This window comes from Phacochoerus africanus, chromosome 1 (assembly GCF_016906955.1).
Source record: "Phacochoerus africanus isolate WHEZ1 chromosome 1, ROS_Pafr_v1, whole genome shotgun sequence".
NCBI lineage: Eukaryota > Metazoa > Chordata > Mammalia > Artiodactyla > Suidae > Phacochoerus > Phacochoerus africanus.
In genome coordinates, this window is record NC_062544.1 from 214,504,965 (window position 1) to 214,517,559 (window position 12,595).

A 12,595-nucleotide genomic window follows, 5' to 3' on the forward strand; every position below is an offset into this window, starting at 1 on the left:
CATACACTGCATCATGTGCTTTCTCAAAACGACCACTAGCTTCTACAACCCAACAGCTTTTCAACCCATCCGAATGAGTGCCGGTGGCAAAATGTAGAGTGGGGACGACTCAAGTGAAGAAGGAAATGGCAGTGTAATCCCCAAAGAAGGAGCTGTGGCAGCTTAAAAATCAGGATTTCTCTGATAATATCAATACAATAGATGACATACAGACTTTTCTCTATTTCTGTGGATTTTAACATTTCTATCAAAGTGATCAATAATTTTTATGGTGGATTTAACTCAAGAAGAAAGGGCAAACACCCAACAGCTAACTGCCAAGCACTTATTAAACAAAACCTAAAGCAGCTTTGCTTCTCTTCAGGCAAGCCCTTTGGCCTAGGAGATAGATAACTGCAAAACCAACCTGGATACAGCCGAATAAGGATGTAAAAGCCAAGATAAAGGAAATACACAATCAATGGTCTGATGTTACATACGGCTGTAATGCGGAAATACTGTAAACTGCAATTTAGTATTAATATTGTCAACTAATCAGAAACTTCTGAAAACTGGCAAGGCCTAAACCATAAGGATAGATACATCATATGTTCTAAGTCTATCAGCTTGGGATTTAAACTGTTTCATGTCTGGTAGAGTACACCCTGGAAAAAAAAATGCACAGCTAAAACAGATGAAATAGGAAGGAAATACCCAAAACTCAAAAAACAAGAACATACGTACATAAAAATCCTTACTAGAACCATAGAACTTACTGAGTGAGGGCCACTCCATTTAAGTTTTCTTCTCATCTTAAAAAACAAAAACAAGTTTTCTTTTCATCTTCAAACCCTATTTTCTAGCAATAAGTTAAAGACAGCTCCATTTGCATTAATCTACATAACAGTCCATGTGCCAGTCTGAGGCTGCTGTTCCAGTATCAGCACAGCTAGCCTTGACTTTCCACTAGTGGTATTTTGATGAAAATGTCAGAGGCGGTCAAAGATAGGTCAGGTCATGCGTTTTTCCGTAGGAAGGTCATCCCTCCCTTTCCCTCTCCCACAGGACCCCCAACTCCTGGAGGAAAAAAAATAAAGCCCGTGGTAGTAGCATCAGCGTGCGCTGCCTGTCTACCTTAATCGTTGCCTTGTCCACCGTCGTCGTCTTACTGATGGCTTGTCCAGAGCATGAAGTTATCAAGGAGGAGCTTCACGACGAGGGTGGAGTCCTGGCAGAGGTCCTTGGTGAGTGTTGAGCTCCAAGATGGCAAAAGCCATCTTGGGCAAGTGGCAGGCTTGCTCCAGGGTGTTCTGGCTCTCACAGTAGAAAACCAAGTAGTCAAGAGCCAGGTCTAACCTAATGGGATGAGTGGGCTGCGTGTGCCCCTTGCTGTTCTCATGGGCTTCGCAACAGGCCTTCTCAGATGACACCACGACACTCGCCCTCTTCTCTCCAGGGGCCACTTCTGCCAGGCAGCCGTAATAGTCCCCTTTCATCTTCAGGTAAGACATGTTGCTCTCATACGAGGTCTCACTGCAGTTCTTGATCAGGTAATTAGCCAGCAGGTTCCGCACATCCTGAACTAACACCTCCAACTCCTTCTCTATTTTTTCCTGGTAAGCACGGACCCTCCCTGTCTTCTCATGACCATCTGCAGATGTCTTCTGCTCAATGCTACTCGTGACCCTTCAGGAAGAATGGCGTGCCCCAACTCCATTCTTGCAGGCCTCAGAGAGACAGTCTCTGTCTTCACCGAACAGCGGCTCATTCAGCTCTGTCATATTCCTCATGGCCGCAGCCCGGTCGTTGTAGCATTCCTCCTGCTCCCCCAGCCGGGCTTCCTGCACCAGGTGCTCGCGGCCCATCATCTCCACAGGCTGAGTCAGGCCGGGCGAGGAGACCCGAGAGGCCGGAAGGGCTCAGAGAGCAGCTGTGGCTACCTGGAGTCCGTGTGCTGGAGGGACTGACCCATGAAGCAAGCGGCTGAGGTGTTGGTGGAGGGGCGGACCGAGCTGTGCCCCCAAGATCTTATTCTGTCAGGTCTTATTCTCTGGGGGCAGGAGGCGAGGGGTGTCTCTCTCCGGCACCCGGCACAGAGCTGGGCACACAGTGGGTGCTCCCTTAAAGATACTGAATGACTCTATGGATTAATTAATGAGCAGAACGGCCTGGCACGAGGGCCTCGGTCCTGGAGGTGGGGTGTGTGCGCAAGTGCGTGCGGCATGCGTGCATGCGTGCGTGCGTGCGGCAGACGGGAGTGCGCATGCGCACGTGCTGTCACGTTATTGGAGGGATTGCTGGGAGAGAATGACATAAGAAGAACCAGGGAAGGCAAGGGCTCTAGATCTTGGGAGTGGGGGCAGGCAGACCCAGGATCAGGTCTGACTTGGTGGCTGCCTTCAGCCTTCTGAAGTGCTGCCCAGGAGGAAGGAGTTGGAAGTGATCAGGCATGATAAGAAGCCAGAGCTCATTAAGTATAAGGAAAGCTGCCTGACAGTACGTACAGTCAAAACAAGCAAAAGGCAGTGAGTTCCCCATCACTAGAAGGGCTCAGCCGGGCTGGGCAGCACTTGGTGGGACAGCTGTAGTGTGTCTCAAACTTTTTATTTCCACACTACCACCCACATAAAAATACAGTTCATGTTATAATTCTGTACATATGCACACAGTTTTTTTAAAGTTCTAGTGCTGACCCACTCCACCGGCGTGAGGCCCAACTGGGCAGTGATCAGCATAAGCCTAGGGAAAGCATTGCACTAGTTGGCCAGAAGGTCTTATCAGGTCTGGGATTCTGTGGCTGTCCTCTCAAGGAATTTAAACTCCTGTTGATAACCACCTGAGAAAAATTCATTTAGGAAGATAAATCTTCATCTTAAAAACTCACAAAACATTTACTCTTTTATTATAAACTAATACTTACCGTTGAATGTATCAACAAGCAAAAAGGGCAAAAGTCACCACCACTCAGAGAATGCCAATAGTAATATTTGGATATATTTAATGCTAGGCTTATTTTTTTTTTCATTGTGTATAGCTCTTTTGAAATTTTTGAGATCACATGATCACATGGCTTAAACCATTTTGTAAACATTTTACTTCACACTGTTTTATGAACTTTTTTTTTGGCCACTCCTGCAGCATGCAGAAGTTCTCAGTCCTGGTATTAGAAGCCCCCACAGCAGTAACCAGAGGCATAGCAGGGACAACGCTGAATCCTTAACCCACTGATCCTTCAGGGAACTCCTCTTTTATGAATTTTTCCCTCACTGCTGTATATTCTTCCACAAAGTTATTTTTAGTGAATGTGTTGTATTCCACTGCACTAATGCATCCATAGGAACTTAACCAAATTCTGGTGATTATCCACTAGGCAGTTTCCAGTTTTTCCTGTGGACATACGTCTTTGATTACTTTTCCTTCCTTTAGATAAATTCTGAGAAGTGGATTTTGAAGAATGGAAGTAAAATATTAAGATTTTCTTTTTTTTTTTTGTCTTTTTGCCTTTTCTAGGGCCGCTCCCACGGCATATGGAGGTTCCCAGGCTAAGGGAACCACAGCAACACCAGATCCGAGCCGCATCTGCAACCTACACCACAGCTCACGGCAACGCTGGATCCTTAACCCACTGAGCAAGGCCAGGGATCGAACCTGCAACCTCATGGTTCCTAGTCAGATTCGTTAACCACTGAGCCGCAATGAGAACTCTCCAAGATTTTCATTTTGTATTCACAAATTCCTTTCCAGAAATATACCAATTTATAATCCCAAGAGCAATTATGAATGTGTGTTTGTGTACTCATCAATCCTGGCTATTGTCATTTATTTTAAATCTTTACAAATGTGATTTTTTTAAAAATGATATCTTGTTTTGATTTTGCATTTCTTTAAATACTATGGGAATTCAAGATGTCTCCAAGGAGAAAAAACTCAAAAGCCTGAAACCAAGATAAGAATTGCCGGACCCTTATCATCCCACCTGGCTCATTGTAATTGTTAAAATGTTCCTCAGGACCTCCCCACCCCAGCAACTTGGCCTATTCCTTCCTGCCCCCTACTAGGAAAGGTATGTGGCCCACTCTTTACCCTGCACCTAGAGGGGCAACATATGCCCCCAACCAAGCAGCAAGTGTAACAGAAGACCCCACCCTTCCCCAGCCAATCAGCAGGTCTACAGGTGTATAGCAAGACCACTCCTCGCACTCCTTTGTCGTTGGGCTGTAAAAACAGACTGGAAAATGCGACCAGAGTGGGCTCTCCTGGATTACCAGGAAGTCAGCCCACTGTGTTGACAGTGTCTCTTGCCTCAATAAACTTGTTTTTTCTACACCTTGCTTTAAATCTGGAACATTCTTTTTCCACCCACGTGCAGAGACCACAACAAATACTTGTGGGATTGAAAATCTCTGTGTATTTCTTTGTTTATTCATGTCCTTTGCCCCCATCTTTATTTTATTTTAAAGTAGTATCGTGGGGCGTTCCTGTCATGGCACAGCGGAAACGAATCCAACTAGGAACCATGAGGTTGCGAGTTCGATCCCTGGCCTCACTCAGCAGGTTAAGGATCCACTGTTGCTGTGAGCTATGGTGTAGTTCGCAGATGCAGCTTGGATCCTGCGTTGCTGTGGCTGTAGTGTAGGCTGGCAGCTGTAGCTCGATTTGACCCCCAGCCTGGGAACCTCCATATGCCACAGGTGCAGCCCTAAAAATCAAAAAAATTTAAAAAGTAAATAAATTTAAAAAAAATAAAGTAGTATTGTGACTTTGTAATAAAAATATATTATATAATATTTAATATGCAAACAGTAAATATATATGTATAAACATATTTAATATATAAACATGTAACATTTTTGTATTAAGGATATCTTTCAACTATGTTGCAAACATTTTTCTTTTGTTATTTAAAGTCGCTTTTCAAGTTGACTTATGCCTTTCATTTTACAGACAGAGTTAACTTTCTTTTAAAATACTGTCAAGGGAGTTCCCGTCGTGGCGCAGTGGTTAACAAACCCGACTAGGAACCATGAGGTTGCGGGTTGGGTCCCTGCCCTTGCTCAGTGAGTTAACGATCCGGCGTTGCCATGAGCTGTGGTGTAGGTCGCAGACGCGGCTCTGATCCCGCGTTGCTGTGGCTCTGGCGTAGGTCAGTGGCTACAGCTCTGATTCGACCCCTAGCCTGGGAACCTCCATATGCCGCAGAAGCGGCCCAAAGAAATAGCAAAAAGACAAATAAATAAATAAATAAAATAAAATAAAAAATAAAATACTGTCAAATGCTTTTGAAAGCCAAAACTGATGATGTTTGGATTTTGCATGTTATTCTTTTCTCCTCACTGCCCTCTTTGCTGCTTTCCTCCCTACCATGCTCCAATCTCTTATTTTCTCTGCTGCTGTCTAGGTCATGGTCAGGTTATGACTATATAATTAAACAGAAGGGTCATAAGAGAAAATCCAACTGTGAATATTCTATGTCCTGGATTACTCATCCCTATAATCCCCAACTGTAAACTGAGGTTTCTAGTCCCACTCTCCTTCTTGGGCACAAAGCCTGGCACCCCATCTCTGCCCCATATGGCCTGCAGTCCTCCTGGGGCCCTCACCCCCACCCCTGACCGGCCTCCACTCAGGGTGGAAAGGCCCTTTGAAGCCGTGCTTCTTGGGTCAGGGACAGCTATTTCTCACCAGGGATGGACCTCTCGCAAACACCCAACCTGCACCTGCCTTTCCAGCCTTGACCTCCCCACCAGCACACTCTCTTCCACTCTGTGAGGAATCTTGTGCTTCACCGTTGGGGGAAGCTGAGTAGCAAGAGTGAAAAAAAAGAGCAAAAAGTGTTGGAGAGAGACAGACTTGGGTTCTAATTCCGGTTCTGGCCCTGGTTAGCTGCAAAATCCTGGAAAAGTTACTTAACCTCTGAGCCACTCAGAGACACTTAGGTAGTTATCTGCATACAAATAATCTATTTACATGTATGAGGCAGAACAACTAATAGGCCGTTGGCAGTGAACAAAAGCAAAACAGAATTTTTAAAAGAGAGGAGAGGAAAACATTCATCTGGGAACTAAGATTTTGATGCTATATTTTCTTTGTCAGTTGAGAAGCAGGTGGCTGGGCCATTGGCCCTGAGCAGGCTGGCTGGGCCTTGGAAAGCAGCAATTTGCATTGTGGATTCTCAGGGAAGCTTGAGAGTTTAGCATGAGGTATATAGGGGGACAGACCCTGTGAGATCTGCCAGGCCCCTCATTTAGAGGTCATCTCTACTGCCTCATGGGAATCTCTCCTAGTAACCACATCCTGGGTTAGAACTGTGAAGGCTATGTGGGTCAATACCCATAAAGGTCGGAACAGTAGAGTCGAGTCTGCTATAATGCTTGTCTCAGAAATGCTAATTTGTTCCAATGCATTTGATAGATGAGGGAACAATTTGAACCTACTGCAAATTTCACATTTGCTGATGAATGATTTCATCTTCAAGAAACACTAGCTGAAAGCAGAAAACTGCACCCAGTCACACCAAGCCACCTAGGAATACAAAAAACAAAACAGAACAAAACAAAAAACGCACACGTAGCCAGGCCACAGACATCAGAGTTATCCTAGCTCATCATATCCTTCCACATCTGGTATCAGATAACTGATACCGTCTACCCTCCACCGTCACACAGCTACCCAGGTCCAGGAGCCAACATCCCTTCCAACACCCACTTCCAGGAGCCAACTTCAGATCTTTCTTGAAGCAAAGTGCCATACTTACTGTTGTACTAATGTATTTCTTAATCATTTGATGTGCAAAACCCTGCTACCATTTTAACTAGGTGAATTTTTGTATGTCATTGACACAGTTTTTGAATGTGGGGCCCCAACCCCATTTTATCCACAAGCCCTGTGATGTTTATTCCAGGATTTTACAGAGCACTGTGAATTTTAGGAATGCCTATGTAGGAGTTCAGCCAGGACTAGCTACATAATTTGTGGGGCCCAAGGCAACATGAAAATGTGGGGCCCCTTGTAAAAAAAATTAAAAAAAATAAAAAGAAGAGGAAGTTCAGAATAATGGCAGCAGAGCATTAAAACAAGCTCAGCGCCCTCCTAAGCCTGAGATCCTGTTTGGCTGCACGGGGACATACCCATGAAGCCAGCTCCAGTTATAGTGGAACTAACTATGCCAGCCTGAGGTAAGCACTTGATAAATGTTAGTTTCATTCCTATTGTGATTTCTTTAATGTTTAAGCTATTTTCACACTGTAAAGCAGAAATTCTATAAAGACCCAGTCATTTATTCATCCATTTGACAAACATTTATTGAGAATCATTAGGGGTCAGACTCTGTGCTGGGCACAGAGACCTGGGGGAAGGGAGTATGTGTGTGACACTTGAATGAGTCACGCCAGTAAAGCCAAGGCAGGGGAAAGAGCCAACAAGCTGGGCCAGATGGACTTGGGTGCCCTCCGCCCACCCCCACCCCACCCCACCTGATCCCCCAGGCTCTGATGTTGGGAGTCGTCTCTCGCATTTCTGCAAGTCTTGGGAGCAGAGGCAACGAGAGCCTTTTGTTGTACATTATTTCTTCAAGGAGATTTATAAAATGTGAACAGCCTGGGAAGACAGAGGTCGTGTCTCTGACAGGAATAGAAGGCTAATTTATTTCCTGTCCAATGTAATAAAGTCTACCTCTGGGGAAAGGTTTGGGCAGGTTTTCTTGCAACCCCTTAAAAGATTGGGGTTTCCTTGGGTCAGGGTTTCTCAGCTATGATGCATATCCATTGTGTCCCAGAATCCACTTGGCCCTGCCTCTGCTTTGCCCTGTGGGACTTTGGGGGCAAGGAAAGCCAATGTGAAAGTGAAGTTTAGGCTCCTCGTGCACCTTGATTAAGAAAGTCCTTTGTCTCTGACCCACTGGTCTCCTTGTCTTCTCTGCCTGAATTCATGAACCTGTAGCAGGCCCTTCACAGCTTTGGACATTAGGAAGGTCTGTCTTTTCAGCTCAGTAAATAGACTGCGAGTGATGATGTGCAGGCCAGTCCAGAAGGGACCAGGGAGAAAGACCAGGCTTTAAACCAACATCCTTGAAGACTTTACTGACTTATGAATAATCAGTGCATAAAATGAGCTTATCTGCTTATGTTCAACACCAGCTCACTTGATCTAGCCCAGCTGACGATCTCAGTAACCTCACAAGCCCTGTGGCTGGGCCTGCCCACCTCCTCCCCCCATCTTCCTTCCAGAACTCTCCACCCAGCAAGAATCATACCCCCTCACTTCCATGAGGTGGCCTCTCTACTCAGGACAACCCCAGATTCTCACTTGAAATAACTTTTTGGCTCTTTTTCTGTCCACTTGCCCTAACTAACCTTTGTTGTTATGGGACCCCAACATTTGCTGAGAACTTTCTATGTGCTAAGCCCATAGGCATTATTATTATTCCCATTGTGCAAATGGGGAGACTGAGGTTCAGCTGGGAAGCAGCTTGCCCTTGGTGACTCCAAAGGCCTTGCTCTTTCCCCCGGAGCATTCACTCTGCCTCCCAGGGCTCAGCATCAGCCCTTCTCACACCCTCATTCCCCAGAGGAAAACAAGCCGGTGGCTCCTCCCTCAGGCTCCTCTCCCAGACCTGGGACCAGGTCCTGGGCAGTTTATTATGGACCTGGTACCTCACAACTAAAGCAATCTCTAGACCACAGAAGCTGGACTTCATCTCAGGGAAAACGCCATCTTGCAGGCCTGCCTTGCAGCCCCGTGGGGAACAGACTGATTAATCATAATCCTCTTGCCTCCCTCTCCCTCTCACGTCCCAGCGCTCCAGGGCTTTTGGGGGGGGGGGGTTGGGGGTGGGAAGGGTAGGACCTGAGGGCTGAGGAGCGAGAACATTCCAGTGCGCCTGAAGACGTAATTTCAAAGGGGCAGGGCAAGGTAAGAAGTCACTTTTTCCCATCAAGGGAGAGTCTGGATGGCGTAGGCGAAAGAGAAAATGTCTGGGTTCAGTCCTTCCCCACCCTTTGGAGAGTGGTGGGAGGGGGGTGGTCACTCTGGGGGGTTGGGGGTTGGCTAACAAGCCCAGATGTGGAATGCCCCAGGATGGGGGGAGGGGAGGTTATTTTTAAATATACTGTCCCGTCCCTCACCTCTTGTTCAGAAGGAAACCAGGAAGTGCGACACCTTCACTCAGCTGTAGCAAGTCCACATCTGAAAGCACAAGGCTGAAATTATGGCTCCAGCTGGGCCCTGCCCTTCTGCTCTCCCCACTTCCCTGGGCAGTGGAGGGTGGTCACAGCATGGCAGGAGGCAACCAGGCTGGGAGCTCCTGGGTCCGCTGCCTGCTCGGCTTCCCCCTCCCTTTGGCAATTTGATCAAGGGATTAGTCCAGCCCATTTCCCTTGGTCACCCAGCTCTGGCTGGTGGCTCAGCGGTGACGAGAGCAGGCATTTGGGGATTTCCCGGGGCAGCCCTGGGTGGGGGGGGGGGGAGAGCGAGCGGAGGGGGGGAGTGGGGGGCGGAGGGGGGGAGTGGGGGACGGCAGGGGCGGGGAGCGGGCTCACCTGCCCCGCTTCCCTGTAGAGACCGTCATCTGTTGTGATGACTCATGCTTACCTTTCTCTAACTTCTTCAAAGAGGTTGTATTGGGGTGGATAAGCGGTCCCCCCAAATTCATGTCACCAAGAACCTCAGCACGTGACCGTATTCGGGAAGAGAGTCCTTGCAGAGGTATTCAGTTAAAGTCATACTGGCTTAGCGTGGGCAATACTCCAATGACTTTTGTCCTTATCCTTATAAGAAGAGAAATCAGGAGTTCCCGTCGTGGCGCAGTGGTTAACGAATCCGACTAGGAACCATGAGGTTGTAGGTTTGGTCCCTGCCCTTGCTCAGTGGGTTAACGATCCGGCGCTGCCGTGAGCTGTGGTGTAGGTTGCAGACGCGGCTCTGATCCCGCGTTGCTGTGGCTCTGGCGTAGGCCGGTGGCTACAGCTCCGATTGGACCCCTAGCCTGGGAACCTCCATATGCCGTGGGAGTGGCCCAAGAAATAGCAAAAAGACAAAAAAAAAAGAAGAAGAAGAAGAGAAATCAGACACAGACCCGCAGGGCGAAGACTGGCGTGTGATGATGGAGGCAGAAACTGGAGTGATGCAGCTGCAAGCCAAGAAAGGCCAAGGATGCCAGCCATCACCAGATGTGAGAGAAGGCAGGGAAGGCGTCTTCCCTAGAGATTTTGGAGGAAGAATGCTCCCATCCACTTCACTTAGGATTTCTGGCCCCCAGAGCCGGGAGAGAATACATTTCTATTTTTTTAAGCCACTAAGTTTGTTGTACTTCATACAAGAGAGATCCTCTTGGATCGTCCTCAGCGCCCTTGCTCCATTGCCCAACATACACCCAAACCTCAGGGCCACAGACCCAGAGGACCTGGCAGTAAATGCCACTCCTGCCGTGTCTAGATCCCTCTGGATTGTGACCCTGTGGGAGCAGGGGCTATATCTTGTTCATCTCAGCATCTCTGGTGTCTGGCTGACCCTGGTTCACAGAACAACAGGGCTGTTGGATTGCCAGGCTGACCCTGAGTTCTGTTGCCTTCACTGTATCCTGGGCAGAGCGCTTGCTGGGGCTCCCTGGCTCTGCTCCCCTTCTCCCCTTAGCCTGGCCCTGTGACTTCAGCTGGTTCCTCTCCCCAAGGAGCCAGGGAGAAGAAGAGGACCTTACTCTCCCCAGCTAGGTTTTGCTCCAGGACTGTTTCCGTTTTCTTCTGCTCTAACCCTCTGGCTGAATTCCCCCACCCTTTTCTCGTTCAAATGCCTTCTGGATTACTTTCTCTAGAATATCGCCTGGACTATGTATCAAGGCTCAGGTTTTAAAATGAGAGGTCTGGCAGCTGGTTATGGATCAGGGCTGGGAACCATCACCCAGAAGGCATCCTTGAGGGACCTCACCTGTTCCCCAATCTACCTGCAGGATCCTTAACCCACCCAGCATTTTTAGCTCACCTGAGTAATGATCTTATTCTGTGGTAGGTTTTACCTCTGCCATTAGACTGTCAGCATTAGAGATTTAATAGACCCTCAGTGTCCAAGAATACGCCCACATCTTAGCTAATTCACATTCATTGACTTCCTGCTGTAAAAGGAAGTTCAGAGCAGCGTAGCAAAACATGCCAGGCCTGATTCAAGCTAAAGGAAATGAACTTGAATACACAGTCTCTGTGGTACTTGTAATAGGAAATAAGCCAAGGGTCCAACGTATTTAAATTATGATGGCAGTCCACTCAATGGAATATTATTCAGACTTTAAAAATATGTGTATGAAGCATTTTGTAATGAAAAGAAATGTTTAGGTTTAGAGCCACCTGATAAAGTAGGAATTCAACTTTATGAGTTATTCCTGGAGAAGTGGCTAGAAATTTATCAATGTATTAAGAGGGGTTTTTTAGGAGTTCCCATTGTGGCTCAGTGGGTTAAGAACTGGACACAGTGTCTGTGAGGATGTGGGTTCAATCCCTGGCCTCGCTCAGTGGGTTAAGGATCTGGCATTGCCACAAGCTTCTGTGTCACAGATGTGGCTTGAATCCTGTGTTGCTGTGGCTGTGGCATAGGCCTGCAGCTGCAGCTCCAATTCAACCCCTAGCCTGGGAACATCCATATGCTACAGGTGCAGCCCTAAAAAGAAAAAAATGGGAAAAAAAGAGGGGTTTTTCAAATATATTGATGATGTTTTTCTTCTCTCTGCTTTTAATTATTTTCCATATGATGAACATGTCTTATCTTCATAATGGGAAAAAAAACAGCAATGGAGAACTTTTTTTTTTTTACTTTTTATTATTTTTTAATAGTTATTTCCTCAATACAATTTTTTTCTACTGTACAGCATTGTGACCCAGTTACACATACATGTACACATTCTATTTTCTCACAATATCATGCTCCATCATAAGTGACTAGACAGAGTTCCCAGTGCAACACAGCAGGATCTCATTGCTAATCCATTCCAAAGGCAATAGTTTGTATCTATTAACCCCAAGCTCCCCAACCACCCCACTCCCTCCCCCTCCTCCTTGACAACGACAAGTCTGTTCTCCAAGTTCATGATTTTCTTTTCTGTGGAAAGGTTCGTTTGTGCCGTGTATTAGATTCCAGATATAAGTGATACTAGTGATATCATATAGTATTTGTCTTTTTCTGACTTAACTTCACCCAGTGTGAGAGTCTCTAGTTCTATCCATGTTGCTGCAAATGGCATTATTTTGTTCTTTTTTATGGCTGAGTAGTATTCCATTGTGTATATACACTACATCTTCCTAATCCAATCATCTGTCAATGGACATTTGGGTTGTTTCCATGTCTTGGCTATTGTGAATAGAGCTGCAATGAACATGTGGGTGCTGTGTTTTTTTAAGGAAATTTTTGTCCGCATATATGCCCAAGAGTGGGATTGCTGGGTCATATGGTAGTGAACTTTATTTTAAAAACTCTGTAAGGACTAGGCTGGGCTCTCTGTCAGAACCCTGTGTTAGAGGTCTCTATGGGCCGCCCTGTCTGAGAAAGCAGGCCATCATCGTTCAGGCCTCATCATGAAACACTAACTGAGTGTTGTCTGTGGACAGAAGTCTAGGCTAGAGGCAGCAGTTCTGAC

The 12,595-nt window shown here is 46.6% G+C and overlaps 1 pseudogene; it reads right to left on the reverse strand.

The window, feature by feature from the left end:
* Positions 1–1,114: 1,114 nt before the first annotated feature.
* On the reverse strand, positions 1,115–1,847 carry LOC125113079 (14-3-3 protein gamma-like; annotated as a pseudogene).
* Positions 1,848–12,595: the final 10,748 nt, after the last annotated feature.